Source organism: Poeciliopsis prolifica, unplaced genomic scaffold, assembly GCF_027474105.1.
Source record: "Poeciliopsis prolifica strain line A6 unplaced genomic scaffold, Auburn_PproV2 SCAFFOLD071, whole genome shotgun sequence".
Lineage (NCBI taxonomy): Eukaryota > Metazoa > Chordata > Actinopteri > Cyprinodontiformes > Poeciliidae > Poeciliopsis > Poeciliopsis prolifica.
In genome coordinates this window covers 1,347,687-1,364,505 of record NW_026562446.1, presented here as the reverse complement: position 1 = coordinate 1,364,505, position 16,819 = coordinate 1,347,687, and positions in this window count along the sequence as shown.

The following is a 16,819-nucleotide window of genomic DNA, read 5'->3' as shown; positions in this document are numbered from 1 at the left end:
TAATCTGATTTGGGAGACAGGAATAATTCCTGCTGCATGGAAACAGTCAGTTATAATTCCTGTGTTGAAACCAGGAAAAATCCTACAGACCCTTCAAACTATAGACCTTTAGCTCTTACATCTCAATTTGGGAAAATAATGGAGAGGATAGTAACATAAAGACCATCATATTTTCTTGAAAATAAAAATATATTCTGTCCATATCAAAGTGGTTTTAGTGCAGGGAAATACGATGGATGTGAAACTGCCTGGAGTCAGAAGTAAGGAAACAAATAAAGAAATGGTGATAGTTGTGTTCTCTGATATAGAAAAGGCATATGATATGTTATGGAAAGACGGATTGTTGATTAAACCAGAAAAACTTAGTTTTAGGGGAAGGTTTATAACCGTTTTAGATTTTCTGTTTGGTAGAGAAATGGAAGTTAGAGTTGCTTTTTCCTCTAGATACACAAACTACCACACAAGGTCGTGTGTGTAGTCCAATTCTTTTTAATATTATGGTAAATGATATTTTTGATGGGATAGATAGAAGTATAGGGAAATCTTTATTTGCTGATGATGGGGCTCTCTGGGTGCATAATCTCATATATTTACAGAAAAAGATGCAGGAGGCCATTTTGAAAGTTGGGCCAATAAATGGGGATTTAGGATGTCAGTTGTAAAGTCTCAAGTGATGTTTTTATAGAAGAGGGTTAAATTAAAACTCTATAATCAGAAGCTTGATCAAGTGAATAAAGTGAGATTTTTAGGTGTCATCTTTGATGAAAAATTAACCTGGAGACAGTAAATAGAATTAGTTCCAAATAAATGTAAAAAGTGAATAATTTGTTGTGTTTCTGGACAGGAATGTGGAGCTTCAAGAAGTGGCTGTTGGGAGTTTATCAGGCTCTCATGAGATCTTCCTTAGATTATGGAGGTGTAGCATATATAGCAGCTGCTGACAGTCAGTGGAGAAAACTTGATAGCGAACAAACACAAGGGTTACGGACATGTTGTGGAGCTTTCAGATCATCTCCTTTAGCTGCTTTGCAAGTTGAAACTGGTGAGCTTCCTTTAAGATGAAGAAGACTGAAGCTGATGAATGTGTATTGGGTAAATCTACAGGGACATAATGACCATCATCCAACTGAGGCTGAGCTGCAGGACTGTTGGGAACATCATGAATCTGATTGTAATAGCTTTGGATGGATTGGGGACTGAAAAGCTCCCAGTTTCAGTCTGAACCAGTTCCAGTTAGTTTTCCGGTTCCACAGTCACCAATTCCACCTCAGTTATTTATCACAGCACAAGTTGATCTGCATGGAGCGCAGCGTCTCCTGCCATGAATGTCCCAGTAACGTTAAACTGGATTAATGTCAATAATCTCATATTTACAGTCATATTCAATAAATTAGAATATGGTTCCCATGAGGCTCGTTTGTCAGGTTTTAAAACAACTTCATCAGATATTAAACATATTTTTCATTAGACCCACATTTCTGCATTAATAGTTTTTATTGATCTGTAATCTGATCAGAAATGTTTTCATGAGCTGTAAGCAACAAATCATCATCATTAACAAATAAAAGCTTTAAAACAGTTTGTGGGGAATTAATCTGTATGATGTGTTTAACTTGTGAGCCGAGTTACTGAAATACTTTTCATAAATATTGTAATTTATTGAAAATGACTGAAGTTAAGGATGTTAGAGAGACGCAGGTCATCCTGAAATTCTGATGCATAGAATCACAAATTTAATCTAAACTGTTACAGAGAGAAAACACAATAAAACATGATTTATCTGCAGCTTGTTCATTACTGATTGTTCCTGTCTCAGTGGAGGACAATGTGTGTCTGAGAGACATGTAATGTCCATGTTTGCTGCTGAAAGAGACTGATGGTCTGACCCCCCTCCTCCTTTCAGGGTGGAGCCTGCTGGAGGACGATTCTTGACTCCAGGTCTGAGGAAATGTAAGTGTGTTTTTCATCTGATTCATGACAACAAAGCAGCTCACATTCAACCATCTTCAAACTGTCACATCACTCATTCAGGAGTCAAAGTGTCAATAAATGATCAATAACTGCAGCTGGATTGTGTTTGTTCTCCATCAGATTCCTGTCAACTCACCATCGACACAAACACAGTGAGCAGATTCCTCAAACTGTCTGAAGACAACAGGAAGGTGACATGTGTGGAGGAGCTTCAGTCATATCCTGATCATCCAGACAGATTTGATTACTGGAATCAGCTGCTGTGTAGAACTGGTCTGACTGGTCGCTGTTACTGGGAGGTTGAGTGGAGAGGAGATGTTAATATATCAGTGAGTTACAGAAGAATCAAGAGGAAAGGAAACAGTGAAGACTGTTGGTTTGGATATAATGATCATTCCTGGAGTCTGAGATGCTCTAATATTGATGGTTTTTCTGTTTGGCACAATAACATAGAAACTCGTCTCTCCTCCTCCTCTGTCTCTAACAGAGTAGCAGTGTATGTGGACTGTCCTGCTGGCATTCTGTCCTTCTACAGAGTCTCCTCTGACTCACTGATCCTCCTCCACACCTTCAACACCACATTCACTGAACCTCTGATTCCTGGATTTGGGGGTTCAGTTCTGGTTCTTCAGTGTTTCTGAGCTGATTTGAGTCTAAAGAGTTTAAAGTTTTTCCTCCTGTCAGAGAAACTCTCTCACTATTTAACAGATAGTTCAGTCTCTACAATCTATTTATTGGTGAAATGATTCTGATTGAGTCCTTGGAAACTTTTTCTTCTTCCAGTCCTTTAAAGATGGAAACTGGGATTATTCCAGGATTATTCCAGGATTATTCCAGGATCCTCATGTTTTTCTCTTTGTTTCCAGTCAAATCTTCACTCTGAATATCAAGATGTTGTTTCTCTTATTTTTTCCTTTCATTCATCAGATTTCATTGAAATATTGATCAGTTTTTCTCAATCTGATCAGTTTCTGTTTCTATCGGCTCCTATTTTTCTCAACATGTCAGATTTGAATATTAAATCTTCCTTTTGTAAATTTGCTGCAGTTTTTCTTCGTGTTTAAATAAAAACATTTTTCTTCTGCATTTGGTTCATTTGCCTCTTATTCTGTTCTTTTCCTGTTTTAATTTAAATATTTGCATTAAAATGATTTTTTCATCAACTCTGCCTTTCAGACAGTCCTAGTTAAAGTAAAACATTCCATTCCATGAAGGTCAGAGGTCAATGCTTTGAAGCATAAAGTGGGAAAATCTTATATTTTCTGTTTCATTCAGAACTTCTACCTGAAACTCAGAACCTGCAGAACATTTTTCTCTTTGGAGAAAAAATCCAAAAGCCAATCAGAACCAGCGTTATAAATAATGTCTCCCTGTCGGATCACTTTGCTGTTATCTTTGAAGGTTCTTTATTCTTTGACCCACTTGGACAAACAGCTGCTGTCACAAAACGTTCTTTCACAGAAAACACAGCAGAAACATTTAATCAAATCTACTCTTCTTCCTCACCCTTAAGCTGTAATGCTGTAGATCAGTTGGTAGATGATTTTCAGTCTAAAGTTTCATATATCATTGATTCCATTGCTCCAACTAAAATAAAGGTTGTGTCTGGTAGGAAGAAATCTCCATGGAGAAAAGCACAAACAGGTCGATCTGCAAGACAACAGAGCAGAACGACAATGGAGCAAAACTCAACTTCACGTTCATAATGACATCTATAAAGAAAGACTACGTAACTATCACTCAACACTAAAACATGCAAGGGAGGCTTTCTTTGCAGATGTCATAAACAAAAACATTAATAATGCTCAAACTTTATTTGCAACAGTTGACAGGCTCACAAACCCTCCTGTGACGTTTCCACCTGAACTCCAATCTAATGCTGATGGAACAAGTTTTCCAGCTTCTTTTCAGAGAAAATTAAAAAATCAGAGGATTAATCTGCACATCAACTCTAAAGCCAGAACCATTGCTGTACCCACAAATCAATCAAACAGCTGCAGCTGATCCAGAAGCTGCTGCTCCTGTTCTCACTAGAACCAGGAAGATAGAGACATAACAGCAGTTTTAAAGTCCCTCCACTGGCTCCCTGTAGCTCAAAGAATAGATTTTAAAATCCTGTTGTTAGTTTATAAATCACTGAACAGTTTAGCACCACAATACATCAAAGATCTGCTGTTGTTGTATCAACCTTCCAGACTCTCAGGTTCTGGTTCTGGTTCTGCTCTGCATCCCCAGAACCAGAACCAAGAGAGGAGAAACAGCTTTCAGCATCTATGCTGGAAGCATAGATGCTGTTTGTTGCATTATTCAACAAACAGCAGAAACCCTGACTTCCTTTAAATCTCAACTAAAAACACACCTGTTTAGAACTTTATTTAAAATCTAATATGTAACAATGTATTGTTTATTATATGTTGCATGACTTTGTGTTCTTGTGTTTATGATGTAAAGCACTTTGAAATGCCTTGCTGCTGAAATGTGCTATACAAATAAAATTTGATTTGATTTGATTAAGCAGCTAGCTAACCAAAACAAGCATTAATCAGCTAGCTAACCAAAACAAGCATTAATCAGCTAGCTAACCAAAACAAGCATTAATCAAATAGCTAACCAAAACAAGCATTAATCAACTAGCTAACCAAAACAAGCATTAATCAAATAGCTAACCAAAACCAGCATTAATCAACTAGCTAACCAGAACCTGCATTATGCAGCTAGCTAACCAAAACAAGCATTAATCAGCTAGCTAACCAGAACCTGCATTATGCAGCTAGCTAACCAGATCAAGCATTAATCAGCTAGCTAACCAGAACATTTATTACACAGCTGTCTAACAACAACCAGCATTAATCAGCTAGCTAAATGGAACCTGCGTTAATCAGCTAGCAAACCAGAACCTGCATTATGCAGCTAGCAAACCAGAACAAGCATTAATCAGCTAGCTAAAAGGAACCAGCATTAATAATCTAGCTCACCAGCACCAGCATTCATCACCTAGCTAACTAGAATTTGCATTATTCAGCAAGATAACCAGAACCAGCGTTAACCAGCTAGCTAACCAGAAAAAGCTTTAATCATTTAACTAACCAGAACCTGCATTATTCAGCTAGCTAACCAGAACCAGCTTTAATCAGCTAGCTAACAGCACCTGCATTCATCACCTAGCTAACCAGAACCAACCATAATCAGCTAGCTAACCAGAACCAGCGTTAATCAGCTAGCTAACCAGAACCTGCATTATTCACCTTGCTAACCAGAACCGGCATTATGCAGCTAGCTAACCAGATCAAGCATTCATCATCTAGCTAACCAGAATCGGCGTTAATCAGCTAGCTAACTATAATCTGCATTATTCATCTTGCTAACCATAATCTGCAATATTCAGCTAGCAAACCAGAACCTGCATTAATCAGCTAGCTAAATGGAACCTGTGTTAATAAGCTAGCTAATCAGAACCAGCTTTAATCATGTAGCTAACCAATACCTGCATTAATCATCTTGCTAACCATAATCTGCATTATTCAGCTAGCTAACCAGAACCATTGTTAATCAGCTAGCTTACCAGAATCAGCGTTAATCAGCTAGCTAAAAGGAACCAGCATTAATAATCTAGCTCACCAGCACCAGCATTCATCACCTAGCTAACCAGAACCAACCATAATCAGCTAGCTAACCAGAACCAGCGTTTATCAGCTAACTAACCAGAACCTGCATTATTCAGCTAGCTAACAGCACCTGCATTCATCACCTAGCTAACCAGAACCTGCATTATGCAGCTAGCTAACCAGATCAAGCATTAATCAGCTAGCTAACCAGAACCAGCGTTCATCACCTAGCTAACCAGAACCTGCATTCATCACCTAGCTAACCCGAACCTGCATTATTCAACTAGCTAACCAGAACCAGCGTTAATCAGCTAGCTAACAGCACCTGCATTCATCACCTAGCTAACCAGAACCTGCATTATGCAGCTAGCTAACCAGAACCTGCATTCATCACCTAGCTAACCAGAACCTGCATTATTCAACTAGCTAACCAGAACCAGCGTTAATCAGCTAGCTAACCAGAACCTGCATTATTTAACTTGCTAACCAGAACCTGCATTATGCAGCTAGCTAACCAGATCAAGCATTAATCAGCTAGCTAACCAGATCAAGCATTCATGATCTAGCTAACCAGAATCGGCGTTAATCAGCTAGCTAACCAGATCAAGCATTTATGATCTAGCTAACCAGAATCAGCGTTAATCAGCTAGCTAACCAGATCAAGCATTCATGATCTAGCTAACCAGAATCAGCGTTAATCAGCTAGTTAACCACAACCAGCATTATTCAGCTGGCTAACCAGAACCATCATTAATCAGCTAGCTAACCATAATCTGCATTATTCATCTAGCTAACCAGAACCTGCATAAATCAGCTAGCTAACTGGAACCTGCGTTAATAAGCTAGCTAACCAGAATCAGCTTTAATCAGCTAGCTAACAGCACCTGCATTCATCACCTAGCTAACCAGAACCAACCATAATCAGCTAGCTAACCAGAACCAGCGTTAATCAGCTAGCTAACCAGAACCTGCATTATTCACCTTGCTAACCAGAACCGGCATTATGCAGCTAGCTAACCAGATCAAGCATTCATCATCTAGCTAACCAGAATCGGCGTTAATCAGCTAGCTAACTATAATCTGCATTATTCATCTTGCTAACCATAATCTGCATTATTCAGCTAACTAACCAGAACCTGCATTAATCAGCTAGCTAAATGGAACCTGTCTTAATAAGCTAGCTAACCAGAACCAGCTTTAATCATGTAGCTAACCAATACCTGCATTAATCATCTTGCTAACCATAATCTGCATTATTCAGCTAGCTAACCAGAACCATCGTTAATCAGCTAGCTTACCAGAATCAGCGTTAATCAGCTAGCTAAAAGGAACCAGCATTAATAATCTAGCTCACCAGCACCAGCATTCATCACCCAGCTAACCAGAACCAACCATAATCAGCTAGCTAACCAGAACCAGCGTTAATCAGCTAACTAACCAGAACCTGCATTATTCAGCTAGCTAACAGCACCTGCATTCATCACCTAGCTAACCAGAACCTGCATTATGCAGCTAGCTACCCAGATCAAGCATTAATCAGCTAGCTAACCAGAACCAGCGTTCATCACCTAGCTAACCAGAACCTGCATTATGCAGCTAGCTAACCAGATCAAGCATTAATCAGCTAGCTAACCAGATCAAGCATTCATGATCTAGCTAACCAGAATCGGCGTTAATCAGCTAGCTAACCAGATCAAGCATTCATGATCTAGCTAACCAGAATCAGCGTTAATCAGCTAGCTAACCACAACCAGCATTATTCAGCTGGCTAACCAGAACCATCATTAATCAGCTAGCTAACCATAATCTGCATTATTCATCTAGCTAACCAGAACCTGCATAAATCAGCTAGCTAACTGGAACCTGCGTTAATAAGCTAGCTAACCAGAATCAGCTTTAATCAGCTAGCTAAAAGGAACTAGCATTAATAATCTAGCTCACCAGCACCAGCATTCATCACCTAGCTAACTAGAATTTGCATTATTCAGCAAGATAACCAGAACCAGCGTTAACCAGCTAGCTGACCAGAAAAAGCTTTAATCATTTAACTAACCAGAACCTGCATTATTAAGCTAGCTAACCAGAACCAGCTTTAATCAGCTAGCTAACAGCACCTGCATTCATCACCTAGCTAACCAGAACCAACCATAATCAGCTAGCTAACCAGAACCAGCGTTAATCAGCTAACTAACCAGAACCTGCATTATTCAGCTAGCTAACCAGAACCTGCATTATGCAGCTAGCTAACCAGATCAAGCTTTAATCAGCTAGCTAACCAGAACCTGCATTATGCAGCTAGCTAACCAGATCAAGCATTAATCACCTAGCTAACCAGAACCTGCATTATTCAACTAGCTAACCAGAACCAGGGTTCATCACCTAGCTAACCAGAACCTGCATTCATCACCTAGCTAACCAGAACCTGCATTATGCAGCTAACTAACCAGATCAAGCATTAATCAGCTAGATAACCAGAACCTGCATTGTTCAGCTAGCTAACCAGAACCTGCATTATTCAACTAGCTAACCAGAACCAGTGTTCATCACCTAGCTAAACAGAACCTGCATTATTCAAGTAGCTAACCAGAACCTGCATTCATCACCTAGCTAACCAGAACCTGCATTATTCAACTAGCTAACCAGAACCTGCATTCATCAACTAGCTTACCAGAACTTGCATTATTCAACTAGCTAACCAGAACCAGGGTTCATCACCTAGCTAACCAGAAACTGCATTCATCACCTAGCTAACCAGAACCTGCATTATGCAGCTAGCTAACCAGATCAAGCATTAATCAGCTAGCTAACCACAACCAGCATTATGCAGCTAGCTAACCAGATCAAGCATTAATTAGCTAGCTAACCAGAACCTGCATTATTCAACTAGCTGCATTAGTCAACTAGCTAACCAGAACCAGTGTTAATCAGCTAGCTAACCAGCACCTGCATTATGCAGCTAGCTAACTAGATCAGGCATTAATAATCTAGCTCACCAGAATTTGCATTATTCAGCAAGATAACCAGAACCAGCGTTAACCAGCTAGCTAACTAGAAAAAGCTTTAATAATCTAGCTAACCATAACAAACCATAATGAGCTAGCTAACCAGAACCAGCGTTAATCAGCTAACTAACCAGAACCTGCACTATTCAGCTAGCTAACCAGAACCAGCTTTAATCAGCTAGCTAACAGCACCTGCATTCATCACCTAGCAAACAAGAACCTGCATTATGCAGCTAGCTAACCAAAACCAGCGTTCATCACCTAGCTAACCAGAACCAGCGTTCATCACCTAGCTAACCAGAACCTGCGTTAATCAGCTTGCTAACAGCACCTGCATTCATCACCTAGCTAACCAGAACCTGCATTATGCTGCTAGCTAACAGATCAAGCATTAAATCAGCTAGCTAACCAGAACCTGCATTATATGACTAGCTAACCAGAACCTGCATTATGCAGCTAACTAACCAGATCAAGCATTAATCAGCTAGATAACCAGAACCTGCATTGTTCAGCTAGCTAACCAGAACCTGCATTATTCAACTAGCTAACCAGAACCAGTGTTTCATCACCTAGCTAACCAGAACCTGCATTATTCAAGTAGCTAACCAGAACCTGCATTCATCACCTAGCTAACCAGAACCTGCATTATTCAACTAGCTAACCAGAACCTGCATTCATCAACTAGCTTACCAGAACTTGCATTATTCAACTAGCTAACCAGAACCAGGGTTCATCACCTAGCTAACCAGAACTCGCATTATGCAGCTAGCTAACAACCAGATCAAGCATTAATCAGCTAGCTAACCAGACCTGCATTATGCAGCTACTAACCAGATCAAGCATTAATTAGCTAGCTAACAGAACCTGCATTATTCAACTAGCTGCATTAATCAACTAGCTAACCAGAACCAGTGTTAATCAGCTAGCTAACCAGCACCTGCATTATGCAGCTAGCTAACTAGATCAGGCATTAATAATCTAGCTCACCAGAATTTGCATTATTCAGCAAGATAACCAGACCAGCGTTAACCACTAGCTAACTAGAAAAGCTTTAATAATCTAGCTAACCATAATAACCATAATGAGCTAGCTAACCCAGAACCAGCGTAAATCAGCTAACTAACCAGAACCTGCACTATTCAGCTAGCTAACCAGACCAGCTTTAATCAGCTAGCTAACAGCACCTGCATTCATCACCTAGCAAACAAGAACCTGCATTATGCAGCTAGCTAACCAGAACCAGCGTTCATCACCTAGCTAACCAGAACCAGCGTTCATCACCTAGCTAACCAGAACCTGCGTTAATCAGCTTGCTAACAGCACCTGCATTCATCACCTAGCTACCAGAACCTGCATTATGCAGCTAGCTAACCAGATCAGCATTAATCAGCTAGCTAACCAGAACCTGCATTATATGACTACTAACCAGAACCAGCGTTCATCACCTAGCTAACCAGAACCTGCATTCATCACCTAGCTAACCAGAACCTGCATTATGCAGCTAGCTAACCAGATCAAGCATTAATCAGCTGCTAACCAGAACCTGCATTATGCAGCTAGCTAACCAGATCAAGGATTAATCAGCTAGCTAACTAGAACCTGCTTTATTCAACTAGCTAACCAGAACCAGGTTAATCAGCTAACTAACCAAACATGCATTGTTCAGCTAGCTAACCAGAACGTGCATTATTCAACTAGCTAACCAGAACCAGTGTTCATCACTAGCTAACCAGCACCTGCATTATGCAGCTAGCTAACCAGATCAAGCATTAATCAGCTAGCTAACCAGAACCTGCTTTATTCAACTAGCTAACCAGAACCAGCGTTAATCAGCTAGCTAACCAGCACCTGCATTATGCAGCTAGCTAACCAGATCAAGCATTAATCAACTAGCTAACCAGAACCAGCATTAATTAGCTAGCTAACCAGATCAAGCATTAATCAACTAACTAACCAGAACCAGCATTACTTAGCTAGTTAACCAGAACCAGCATTAATCAACTAGCTAACCAGAACCAGCATTAATTAGCTAGCTAACCAGATCAAGCATTAATCAACTAGCTAACCAGAACCTGCATTATTCAACTAGCTAACCAGAACCAGCGTTACTTAGCTAGTTAACCAGAACCAGCTTTAATCATCTAGCTAACCAATACCTGCATTTATCATCTAGCTAACCAGAACCAGCGTTAATCAGCTAGCTAACCAGCACCTGCATTATGCAGCTAGCTAACCAGATCAAGCATTAATCAACTAGCTAACCAGAACCAGCATTAATAGCTAGCTAACCAGATCAAGCATTAATCAACTAACTAACCAGAACCAGCATTACTTAGCTAGTTAACCAGAACCAGCATTAATCAACTAGCTAACCAGAAACCAGCATTAATTAGCTAGCTAACCAGATCAAGCATTAATCAACTAGCTAACCAGAACCTGCATTCATCACCTAGCTAACCAGAACCTGCATTATGCAGCTAGCTAACCAGATCAAGCATTAATCAGCTGCTAACCAGAACCTGCATTATGCAGCTAGCTAACCAGATCAAGGATTAATCAGCTAGCTAACTAGAACCTGCTTTATTCAACTAGCTAACCAGAACCAGGGTTAATCAGCTAACTAACCAGAACATGCATTGTTCAGCTAGCTAACCAGAACGTGCATTATTCACTAGCTAACCAGTAACCAGTGTTCATCAGCTAGCTAACAGCACCTGCATTATGCAGCTAGCTAACCAGATCAAGCATTAATCAGCTAGCTAACAGAACCTGCTTTATTCAACTAGCTAACCAGAACCAGCGTTAATCAGCTAGCTAACCAGCACCTGCATTATGCAGCTAGCTAACCAGATCAAGCATTAATCAACTAGCTAACCAGAACCAGCATTAATTAGCTAGCTAACCAGATCAAGCATTAATCAACTAACTAACCAGAACCAGCATTACTTAGCTAGTTAACCAGAACCAAGCATTAATCAACTAGCTAACCAGAACCAGCATTAATTAGCTAGCTAACCAGATCAAGCATTAATCAACTAGCTAACCAGAACCTGCATTATTCAACTAGCTAACCAGAACCAGCGTTACTTAGCTAGTTAACCAGAACCAGCTTTATCATCTAGCTAACCAATACCTGCATTTATCATCTAGCTAACCAGAACCAGCGTTAATCAGCTAGCTAACCAGCACCTGCATTATGCAGCTAGCTAACCAGATCAAGCATTAATCAACTAGCTAACCAGAACCAGCATTATTAGCTAGCTAACCAGATCAAGCATTAATCAACTAACTAACCAGAACCAGCATTACTTAGCTAGTTAACCAGAACCAGCATTAATCAACTAGCTAACCAGAACCAGCATTAATTAGCTAGCTAACCAGATCAAGCATTAATCAACTAGCTAACCAGACCTGCATTATTCAACTAGCTAACCAGAACCAGCGTTACTTAGCTAGTTAACCAGAACCAGCTTTAATCATCTAGCTAACCATACCTGCATTTATCATCTAGCTAACCAGAACCAGCGTTAATCAGCTAGCTAACCAGAACCTGCATTATGCAGCTAGCTAACCAGATCAAGCTTAATCAACTAGCTAACCAGAATCTGCATTATTTAGCTAGGTAACCAGAACCTTTATTACGCAGCTAGCTAACCAGAACCAGCGTTAATCAGCTAGCTAACCAGAACCAGCATTAATTAGCTAGCTAACCAGATCAAGCATTAATCAACTAGCTAACCAGAACCAGCATTACTTAGCTAGTTAACCAGAACCAGCGTTAATCAACTAGCTAACCAGAACCATCATTAATTAGCTAGTTAACCAGAACCAGCTTTAATCATCTAGCTAACCAATACCTGCATTTATCATCCAGCTAACCAGAACCAGCGTTAATCAGCTAGCTAACCAGAACCTGCATTATGCAGCCCGCTAACCAGATCAAGCATTAATCAGCTAGCTAACCAGAACCTGCATTATTTAACTAGCTAACTAGAACCAGCGTTAATTAGCTAGCTAACCATAACCAGCATTATTCAGCTAGATAATCAGAACAATAATTAATCAGCTAGCTAACCAGAATCTGCATTATTTAGCTAGGTAACCAGAACCTTTATTACGCAGCTAGCTAACCAGAACCAGCGTTAATCAGCTAGCTAACCAGATCCAGCATTAATTAGCTAGCTAACCAGATCAAGCATTAATCAACTAGCTAACCAGAACCAGCATTACTTAGCTAGTTAACCAGAACCAGTTAATCAACTAGCTAACCAGAGCCAGCTTTAATCATCTAGCTAACCAATACCTGCATTATCATCTAGCTATCCATAATCTTTATTATTCTGCTATCTAACTAGTGTTAATCATTAGCTGCTCTCAGGAAGTTTTGATTCATTAACTCTGGATCATAGATTTTGGTTCAAGCTGCATTTTTACTTTGAATGATTGTTTCCCTGTTTTACTGGACATTATTTGATATAATAATGTTGGGAGATTATTGGCTCATGTATAATTTATGCTACAGAGAACTTTACTGTTCATGTTGTTGAACTGGTTGCAGGTTTTTCTCTTCTTTTGACTCAGTAGCTGCTGTTTTGTGCCTGCAAGTTTGTTGCATGTTTATGTTAATGAGGTGAATTTATAAGCAGATCCATTTTTAATTTTGCCACATCACATAGTATCATTTCTAACTAAGATGAAAAATAATCAGCGGATCCAGGCGATCAGCAAAGATGGGCCTCATGGTGATCGGTATTGGAATCGGCAGCAATAAACCGGATCTTTTCCTCTCCACCAAAGACTTTTCTAAAAAGTCCGTATTGACTTTTGGCTGGTATCAAAGCCAGTCGGTTCTGCTGCTGTTAATATTGATACGCACCCTGCTCCTTTCTCTGACCGTGAAATAATCCCGTTAAGCCTTTGGCTCTGGACGCCCGGCATTCCTAGAGCCGTCTGTTGGAAGAGGAACAACAGTCTTCTCTCATATGAGGATGTTACTGAAAGCATCAGATCCCTGATTAAATCCCGCTGGGAGGAAAAGCCTGGAGACAAACTCCTTTAGTCCTTTTTGGGAACTGTTCAAATATGACAGAGGAAAATCCAGCAGATCCTTCAGCAGGAACCTTGCAGACAAGAGAAGGCAAGAGGAAGAAAGTCTTTGCTCTCAGACAGCTTCTTTATCCAGGATCAGCCATGATGACCTTCATGAGGATGACCTTTCTCTCCTTAGTGAAGGTCAAACTAAACTGGATGAAATATAGAAACAGAAGCTGGAGGCGCGTTTGTCAGGTCTGGAGCCAGATGGTTGGAGGAAGGGGAGCAGTGTTCTTCCTACTGTTTTGGTTCAGAACAATCTAAACTTCATGAGACTTTAGACTCACTTAAAGTTCATGACAAGATTGTATCAGACCATAAAACTCTTGGTTCATTTGGTTCCAGTTCCTACAACAACCTCTACTCCTCTGAAGACTCCCATGAAAAAAGCTTCTTTTCTGATTGACTCCATGAAACATTGTGAAGTTGATCTGAGAACAAAATGTGTGATGCTAACCTCACGCTACAGGAAGTAGAAGAGGATATTTGAAGCCTTAAAACAACCAATCAGCAGGTAGTGATGGGCTGTCAAGTAGCTTTATGAGAAATGTGTCAAAGATGTGAGTCCCTTTATTCTCAGGCTCTTTCAGAAAGTATTGATGGTGGAGAATTGCCTCCTACTTTAACACAAGGCCTTATTACTCTGATCCCAAAGGCTGGCAAAGACAAGTTACCCACTGACAACTGGAGACCTATTTGCTGACTGAACATGACTGGAAAGTTTGGATTTGGCCAGAAGAATGAAACAAACCCTCAGTTCTATTATTGATGAATCTCAATCAGGCTTCATGTCCACAGACACAAAAACCTGAGGCTTGTGCTGGATCTACTGGACCCTTCAGAACCAATCAATGATAACAGCTTGATTTGCTTGTTGGACTTTTATAAGGCTTCTGACTCTCTAGAGGACGGCTTTACGTATGGGAGCTTAGAAACATTGCTTTCAGGCCATATTTCATATCCAGCTCTTTACAAGAAGGTAACTGCTGTGTTAAACTGGTTCCTGTCCCAGATTCCAGTATCCAGAGGAGAGAGACTGGGCCGCCCAGTTTCCCCTATTTATTCCTGATGGCAGCCCAACTTCTTGCAACATTTATTCTGGAAAACAAAATGCGCCGCATCCCAGTTGCTGATGGAGAAACGTGTATCAGTCCAGTTGCTGATGACACGACTCTGTTTCTGAGAGATGCCGACCAAATTCCTGTTATCCGTCTCATCCAAACTTTCTCTGATGCTTCAGGCCTCAAACTCCATTTAAACTCATGTGAATCGCTTCCCATGTCATCCTGTCGCCATCCATCTTTACAACATTCCTGCTGCTGAAACACAAGTTTCTCATCTTGCTGTAATTATCACAAAAAGATGCCAAAGAAAGACGCCAGTTGACCTTTGACCCTACAGCCCATGAAAGCAACAAGAAATGAAAGCAGTGGCTTCAAAGAGATTGTTTAAGAGGAAGAAAACTGTGATCTAAAGCTGCAGGAAGATCCAGACTAACTTGTGCTGCACTAGCATTAAATGTCCATGTCAGTAAAACTATTGATAAAATGCTCCACAGAAGACCAAAGATGGTGTCCAATCTTTGGACAGTGCCAAAGACAGTTAGACTCTCTGCTAGATGAGGCTGCATCACATAACAAAAGGTTCAGGCTGTGGCTGCAGCAGGGATGAATGGAGCCTCTGGACATCTTTGCTGTATTAAGCTTCAGCAGCCTTGTTTATTGCCCTCATATTAGAGCCATTATGGTAACTTTGCCCTCTACAATCAGCCAAATCCAAGCCCAAACTCTCCAGTACCCTGTTAGTGTGAGGCCTTTCCCAGTTGTGTCCTTCACAGCAGTGAAACCCACAAAAGACTCTGCAATAGTGACTTTTTTCTTCCCATCTGTATCAATATATGGAATGATGACTGAGGCCTGCTCTTGCTTTGAAATATTCCAGTTCCACTGCAAAGTCCTTGGAGGCTTTGGTCTGGGCAGATATTTAGCCCAAACACTCTGATATTGAATCCAGCAGTTCATTCTGAGCAGCATGTCAGATATCCAGGGGTTTGTTTGGAGTTTGCAGCCTTTCTAACATGTTCTGCCAGTGTGACATCAGATCGTGCTCTGAGCTCCAGGATTCACAGAAAGCTCCAGTTTTAGGACAATTTTCCCCTTAGTGGCGAGTTTCTCTCTGCAAGGAAGAGGATGCAGTCAATAACTGGAGCCAACACATTTCTCCAGTTGCTTTTCCAGCTGCTGGTTCTCTGCAGTTCACTATCAATAGTCTTACCGAGGCGTAAGCCACATTTCTTTCCACATCAGAGAAGCGTTATGTGACAACTACTGTTTCATGGGGCTTCAGTGCTTTTGAAAGACATGGCCAGTTTATTATTCCCTCCACAAGCCACGTGGCAGGAACTTTAGCTTCTCCAAAGAGCTTTCATGCAAAACAATAGACTTTGTTAGTATTTCTGGAATACAGTAACCATCTCCTTCAACTTTCTCTCCATTAGACAGTAAACCAAACCAGTAAGCTTTGGGAAAACACCTGTTACTCTCCTCTGGTCTTGGATTTGGGCCATCAGAACCATTTTCAGCCATGATGCCTAAATGTTCCCGTTTTGTGTGGTAAAGGCCATTAGATGGATCTTGTGAATAAAGCCTCGTCTCAACCCTCTCTGCAGCTCTGCTCCTCTCTCTCCATCATCTGCATAGAAACATTTCAAGATCAACATTTTTCTTCTCTTTCCTTTCTAAATGGGTTACATGCATTTGTAAAAATGATTGTTGGAGAATAAATTGATAAAAAAATAATGCTGCAATCCTGTAAGATATTAAAATGTATTTACCTAAACAGATATTATTGTCCTCAGCTTTATTTGAGCACAAAAACATGCACTAGCAGTGACATTGTAGGAACACGACTGATGATGATGATCAGCCCTTATCAATATGTTTTATTATTTTCTTCATACATTCTGCTGCAGGGAATCTGTGGCTGTTATTTTGAAGATGCTATTGAATTGGTTGCATCTGTGTCTCTGCTGAAGGTGCAGGAACATGATGAGGTGCAGCTTGTGAAGATGTGTAATGGGGCTGGATGTATGTTTGGCATATGTGCAGGAATGTGGCTGGCAGATCTAGTGCTAATTTAAAAAACCTAATT